This window comes from Sceloporus occidentalis, unplaced genomic scaffold (assembly GCF_023333645.1).
Source record: "Sceloporus occidentalis isolate IW3139 unplaced genomic scaffold, rSceOcc1.0.p SCAF_3, whole genome shotgun sequence".
Taxonomy (NCBI): Eukaryota; Metazoa; Chordata; class Lepidosauria; order Squamata; family Phrynosomatidae; genus Sceloporus; species Sceloporus occidentalis.
This window is the reverse complement of record NW_028316983.1, coordinates 41,531,305-41,538,417: the sequence shown is the minus strand read 5'-3', so window position 1 is coordinate 41,538,417 and position 7,113 is coordinate 41,531,305.

Below are 7,113 nucleotides of genomic sequence, written 5' to 3'. Positions count from 1 at the left end.
GGAAGCTCCGCCGCTTTGTAGCAAGGCCGCCCCGACAGCGCCACAGCGCCACCTACAGGCCCGGACGCTCATACGCCGGAGCAGGGGCGCCTCCTCATTGGCTGAGAGGGAGGGAGGGAGAGAGAGAGAGAGAGAGAGAGAGGGAGAGGGAGGGAGGGGCGGGAGCACGCGCCAGCACTGTCCGCCCCGGAGGCTGATGGGAAATGTAGTTTTTTGGCAGTGGGCCTCTGCCTGCCTGCCTGCTTGCCCAATGGTGATGATAGAATTCAGAGTCTTGTAGCACCTGTGAGACCCACTGGCAGCATGAGCTTCCCTAGACTATAATAATAACAATAACAATAATAGAGAAAGAGAGGTCTTGTGGCACCTTTGAGACTCACTGGAAGAAAGAAGTTGGCAGCATGAGCTTTCCTGGACTTCAATCTATTTCCTCAGGTGCATTTGGATCAAATGCATCTGAGGAAGTAGATTTAGGTCTAGTAAAGCCCATGCTGCCAACTTCTTTCGTTCAGTGAGTCTCAGAGATGCCACAAGATCCCTCTGCATTTTATTATCATTATCATTATTGTGAAGTCGAAGGCTTCCATGGCCGGCATCCATAGATTTTTCTGGGTTTTTCGGGCTATGCAGCCATGTTCTAAAAGAGTTTCTTCTTCACGTTTCGCCTGCATCTGTGGCTGGCATTCTCTGAAGACACCAGCCACAGCTGCAGGCAAAATGTCTGGGATACTGTATATACTCATGTATAAGTCTAGAAATTTTAGTCAGAAAAGTGACCCCAAAAACCTAGGTCACAGGTTGATGTAAATACTATACTTTAACTCTTATAAAAAAGGGAACCATTCCCCGGTGAAAGGCAAGCGTGCAATCTGTCATGGAAGCACTGAGCTCCCTCTACTTTCTCTTCCATCCAGCCTTTACTGTGAGCAAAAACAGTTATGCCTGCCAGAATTTTGAAGGTTCTTTGGCATTACTTTCCTTTTCTTCATCCTCCTCATCCTTTCTTATATGCCTTTGTTGAGTTTTACCCTCGACTTATCCATGGGTCATATCAAAATCCATAATTTTGCCCTGAAAATCTGCCCTCGATTTAACCATGAGGTCGACTTATAGTTATATATATGGAAAACTCTTCTAGAACATGGCCACATAGCATAAAAAACCCACAAAAAACTATTATCATTATTTAACTCTGGGAAAGCTCATGCTGCCAACTTCTTTCTTTCAATTAGTCTCAAAGGTGCTACAAGATCTCTCTTCACATTATCATCATCATCATCATCATCATCATCAAAGAAAGCTGTAGGAAGCCTTAGGGGTTATTCACATGATGAAAATAATGATGAATCTCTTTTGTTCACATGCATCCCAAATGCACTCAGTTAAGTTTTTTTTTATGGGGGGTGGCTGCAAAAAACCCCCACTTACCCTGGGATAATCGATATCAGACTTTTCCTTGGATTTTTACAAAAGATTTGAATCCTTGGCTGTGTGAACAACAATGCGAATAGACCCAAATAGACTCGGGATAAAACTCTTCATGCTTTAATGGGCTTTGAATGCATTTGCATTCTGGTGGGTGCAGGGACGAGGGAAGGATGATGAACTCACAGAGATGAGGAGTGATAGGGTTCCCAGAAAGATATGGTTCCATGGTGTGAATAACAAACCCAGAATGTAAAAATATAGCCATGTTAGCCTGTAGAATCAGTATGTAGATAGATCTTGTAGTACCTTTGAGACCAACTTTTGCTCTGGATTTTCCAGAAAGACTTGGGAGTGCTAAGCAGTGGTGGCAAGTAACAACCACCCGCCACCGCTGCACAGCACTCCAGGTTTTTCTGGAAAACCCAGAGCAAAAGTTGGTCTCAAAGGTACTACAAGATCTCTCTACACACGAACCCAAAATGTGTGAGTGCAACATTATTTGTATCATTCCGGTAAAAGAAAAGATGTATGGTTTTTCCTACCATCTGTATGCTGATGACACCCAGTTGTATCTTTCCACCCCTGACCTTTCTCCAAGGCTTGAACAGCAAGTCTCGTCATGTCTCACAGCTGTCTCGCAGTGGATGCGCCATCAGCGTTTGAAGCTCAACATGTCCAAGACGGAGCTTCTTGTCTTTCCTCCTAAGCCCACCCTTCAACACTCCTTTTCTGTCTCTCTGGACAACATTTCTATTCAACCAGTCCAGCAAGCCCACAGTCTTGGTTTTATCTTTGAATCTTCTCTGTCGTGTATCCCTCAGATCCAGACCACAGCCAAGGCTTGTAGATTCTTTCTATACAATATTGCCAAAATCTGACCATATCTGTCCGCCTCTACTGCCAAGATCCTGGTCCATGCCCTAGTGATCTCACAACTTGATTACTGTAACGTCCTCCTGGCTGGGCTTCCTCTTTCTCACCTCCGTCCTTTAATTTCTGTCCCTCATTCAGCTGCATGCATTATCACATCTGCCCACCGCTCTGACCAAATCTCTTCTGTGTTGGCATCCCTTCACTGGCTCCCCCTCCCTTTCCGCATTCAGTATAAGCTCCTGCTGTCGACATTTAAAGCCCTCCATGGACTGGCCCCTCCTTACTTATCAGACCTTCTTTCTCCTCACCTTCCCACTCAGGCCCTCCGTTCTGGTAGTCAAGGGTTCCTGTCTCAGCCCAGGATTTCCTCTGCCCCATCCCGGATTCGCCCCTTTTCACTCACTGCCCCTCACTCCTGGAACCTTCTTCCCCCACAAGCAAGAGCCATCACTTCTTTAACCAGCTTCAAAACGGAGTTGAAGACCATCCTGTTCAGGGAAGCGTTCCCAGGCATTGCATAATTGTCACTTGCTATTTGATGTTCTTTTGTTGCCTGTTTTATTGAATCATTTCCTGTATTGCCATGTACTTTATATGTATTATTCTACTAGAGAGGTCCCTTCCCCACCACCACTCCCTTCTCCTTTTGTGTCATGTCTTGTTAGATTGTAAGCCTGAGGGCAGGGAACCGTCCAATTAAAAAGATTGCATGTACAGCGCTGTGTAAATTTACAGCGCTTTATAAATAAAGGTTAATAATAATAATAATATGAATGAGGCCCTAGTAGACCACAAGTTGAACATGAGTCAACAGTATGATGCGGCAGCTAAAAAAGCCAATATGATTCTAGACTGTATTGTGTCTAAATTGAGGGAAGCAATAGTACCACATTGTTCTGCTTTGGTCAGGTCTCTCATCTGGGATAGTGTGTCCAGTTCTGGGCACCACAATTCAATAATAAGTTCCACCAGGCCCAGAATAGCCCTCCCTCCATTCATCTGCCATGGCCTTGGCCTCAGAGGGAGGGAAGAACCATTAGACTGGATCCCCTTCCCCACTGCCATTCCCTTCTTCTTTTATTTCATATCTTTTTTAGATTGTAAGTCTGAGGACAGGAAACTGCGTAATTAACAATTTGTAAACAGCTCTGGCAGAAGAGCCGGGTATAAAAACTATGAAGGAAGGAAGGAAGGAAGGCTGTTGGCAAGCTGGAGCTGTCCAGAGGAGGGTGACCAAAATGGTGAAAGGTCTGGAAATCATGTCCTATGAGGAACAACTTAGGGAGTTGGCTAGAGGTGACATGATAGCTGTGTTTAAATATTTGAAAGGGTGTCATATTGAGGATAAAGCAAGCTTGCTTTCTATTGCTCCAGAGACTAGGACACGGAGCAATGGATTTAAGCTACAGGGGAAGATATTCCACCTAAACCTTAGGAAGAACTTACCAATGGTAAGAGCTGTTCAACAGTGGATACATTGTCTTGGAGTGTGGTGGAGTCTCCTTTGTTGGAAATTTTAAAGAGAGGCTGGATGGCCATTTGTCTGGGATGCTCTGAATTTGCTCCTACATGGCAGGGGTTTGGACTGGCTGGCCCTTGTGGTCTCCTCCAACTCCATGATTCTAACTAGGCTTGAAACCAGATTTAAATGGATCTATATAATCTGTCTCATCCCCAAACCCTTGGAGCTGGGAGGCCACCACACGCTCTGGAATGTTTCCCAAGAATGAAATGTTAGAGATCATTAAGGCATCATATTAAGCATACATTAAACTAACATATATAGATGCAGTATTTATAGACTTAGTATTTATAAAAATAATACATCAAATCAATAAGTGATCTGGTGAGGACTGCCACATTCAAGAAATTTAGCCACTTGCTCAGTGACTTGCTTGTCATGAGGTCATGGAGCAAAATGGTCCAGAGTTCAGGGCAGTGGCCTGGGAAAAGCTGTATGATGTGTTGTATTAGATTTCCCCCAGCCTCTTGGTAATAACAGTCATGAAAGAAAATGCATAGGGTTATTACAGAGGCAGAAAGTATAAATCAAACATAATCTGCCCCATGTATGTTTTAGCATGTCAGATGCACTCTGTCATCTGGAGGACCAGAGGTTCAGATCGGGGTCTGCAAGAGGTCATATTTATGGTCCCCTAAGAAGCAGCTAATTATATTGTAATTCTAGGTGTAGGTATACAGAATCATATCACTATTAGAGCTGCTATCCAATTCTAGAAATTCAAATTTGGAAAGGGACAGAGGTGTGGGAGTACATATCCATTTGCAGCTGTCTGTGACTTCGGGATCTATAGAAAGGATTCTAGCCAGGTTTCATAAGACTATTTGTACATTTGCAAAGCTGACATGCTGACATCAGACTATATCCTGCAGCTTGGGAGCTTTTGTGCATACCATAGTTTGTACCATAGTGAATCAAGTACTCTTTGACAAACCTACAGATACAAGCAAGGGGAAAGGAAGTGTGAAGGGAGGTCAAAAAATCCAGCAAATATTACTGATTAAAAAAAATATGTGGGTCCACTTTCTCCTTCCAGTTCTGCAGAACAAATCACTCTCAAACACAATAAAAATGCACCATTTTTGCATGTTGCTTAAAATATCATTCAACACACTTTAGACATAGCATTCACTACTTTTTACTTATGTAAATGCTTAAATTGGATCTTGGAATGACAGGCTGGCAGAAAAAAATAAAATAAATACAGAACCCTTCTATGCAATTAGAGTCAGAAAATAGAAACCTCTCTGTTCCTTCCAGACAAATGGTCTTATTAGAATGAAAGGTGGAGGCAGAATTGCCAACATGGATCTTCTGTTCCACTAGTCTCCTCTCGAACTGTTTCAGGATTTAGTTCTCCTGCTAACCCATTTATCTTCATTTATTATTTATTAACTGTGCTTAATATGCAACAGGCATGATGCAAAAATAGTAAGACAATGGCCTACTACAATTTAAGAAAACAGATCCCCCCCAATTAAAAAAAAGGTGGAGGGAAGGGAAATCCTGCCAACTGCAAGATAGCAGAGAAAGGAGCATGGAAAAATTAAAAAGCATATAAAACTATTAATCGGTACAGGAAATTTTTTTTAAAAGCACATCATCAGAACATCCAGAGATAGAAAAGGGTTTTCAACACATTTTTTGATGCACAGCATTTCCTGCTTGCATAACAGGCAGCATTTTCCTCCATTTCGGCATCAGAAATATTTTAAGCAACAAACAACTAATTTTTAACAACATTAAATTAAAAGGATGGAATTGCAAAATGGGATAGTTGTTCTCCATCTTCTACTGGTTTGGCCACCAGAAATGCTCTATATCCGCTACATATCAGTAATTCATCATTAAATTACATCATCTGTTCTATCTCAATTATCACCCATGGGAAAAAAGTGATCTTTTTTGCATTTCTTTAATAATGTGACAGATGTGGTTTCTACTTTGTCCAAAGCTACTTCCTGCAGATCTAGGAATCTGCCCTTGGTAATATTAAAAATACAGTTTGCTACCAATTGTGTGGAATTATAGGTGGGATGTTTTCACCAGAACAGTTACATATGCATCAGAAGCCCCATCTTGACTTGATTTCCAAAGCTAAGTAGAGTCAAAACTGCTTGCTACTTAGAAGGGGGACCAGCAGGACATACAAGGAATCTCTAGATGGGACTAGAAAAGAAATATGCCTGAATAGTCACTGACAAATTAGACAATCGGGCTTGATGGTTCACTAGTTTGACTCATTAAAAGTTGCCATCAATCAAGTCATTTCTGATATTTGGCAGCCCAAAGATGAAACTGTCATGGGGTTTTCTTGGCAAGATTTGTTCAGAGTGGTTTTTGCCTTTGCCTTCCTCTGAGGCTGGGAGAATATGACTTGCCCAAGGTTGCCCTTGGGTTTCCATGGCCAAGGAGGAATTCAAACCCTGGTCTCCAGTTGTAGTCCAACTCAAACCACTATACCACACTGGCTCTCCGCTCATTAAAAGGCAGTTTCCTATATTCCATGATGATAAGTAATTACCATTCTCTTCAATTTCTATGCCAGGAATGAGTGAAACTCTATATTGTCACAATGAGTGCCCTTCTTAATGCTTTTGATCATTAAAGCATACATGAAATGGATAACCCTTCAAAGAGAGGAATCAGGCAAATAAAGGACTGCTTTCTGACAGTTGTTGAGTAGTGCTACTGAAAGTGGGGGCCCAAGGACCACTGCCAGTCCAAGAACCACCAGCTGCTGGTCCCTGGAAAGTTTCAAAGAAACAATGGGAACAAATATCACATGGGTCCCTGGCACTGGACAAAAACAAACTGCTGGTTTCCCACATTGGATAAGTAACACTGAAATAAAGGACCATATAGGCCACTTTAAGTATTTTATTGCATGGTATGTATTCCAGTTTCATGATATGTTAGTTAAACAGCTGGTGAGTCAACTCATTAATATTTTTAAAACAATTGATTTAAGATTGACAATTCCATGCTCTCCACAGGGTGCGGGATCCTCATAGTGCCTTTATTTGGCAGGATTACAGGAAATAGCATAAATCCAATTGCCAGTTCTAATTAGAGTAACACCATCAAATCAGCTAGTGAATGGCAAGTCAAAACCTATATAGAGAGTCCAACTGCAACTATGAGTTTCTTCTAATCGGAACTGTTAATTGGATTTAGGCCAATATCGTATATACAAAGCTGAAAGAAATAAAACTAACACATCTGATGGTCTAACAATGTTGGTATCAGTGTTATTTCAGTAGAATACAATTATCCAAAAGAATACTATC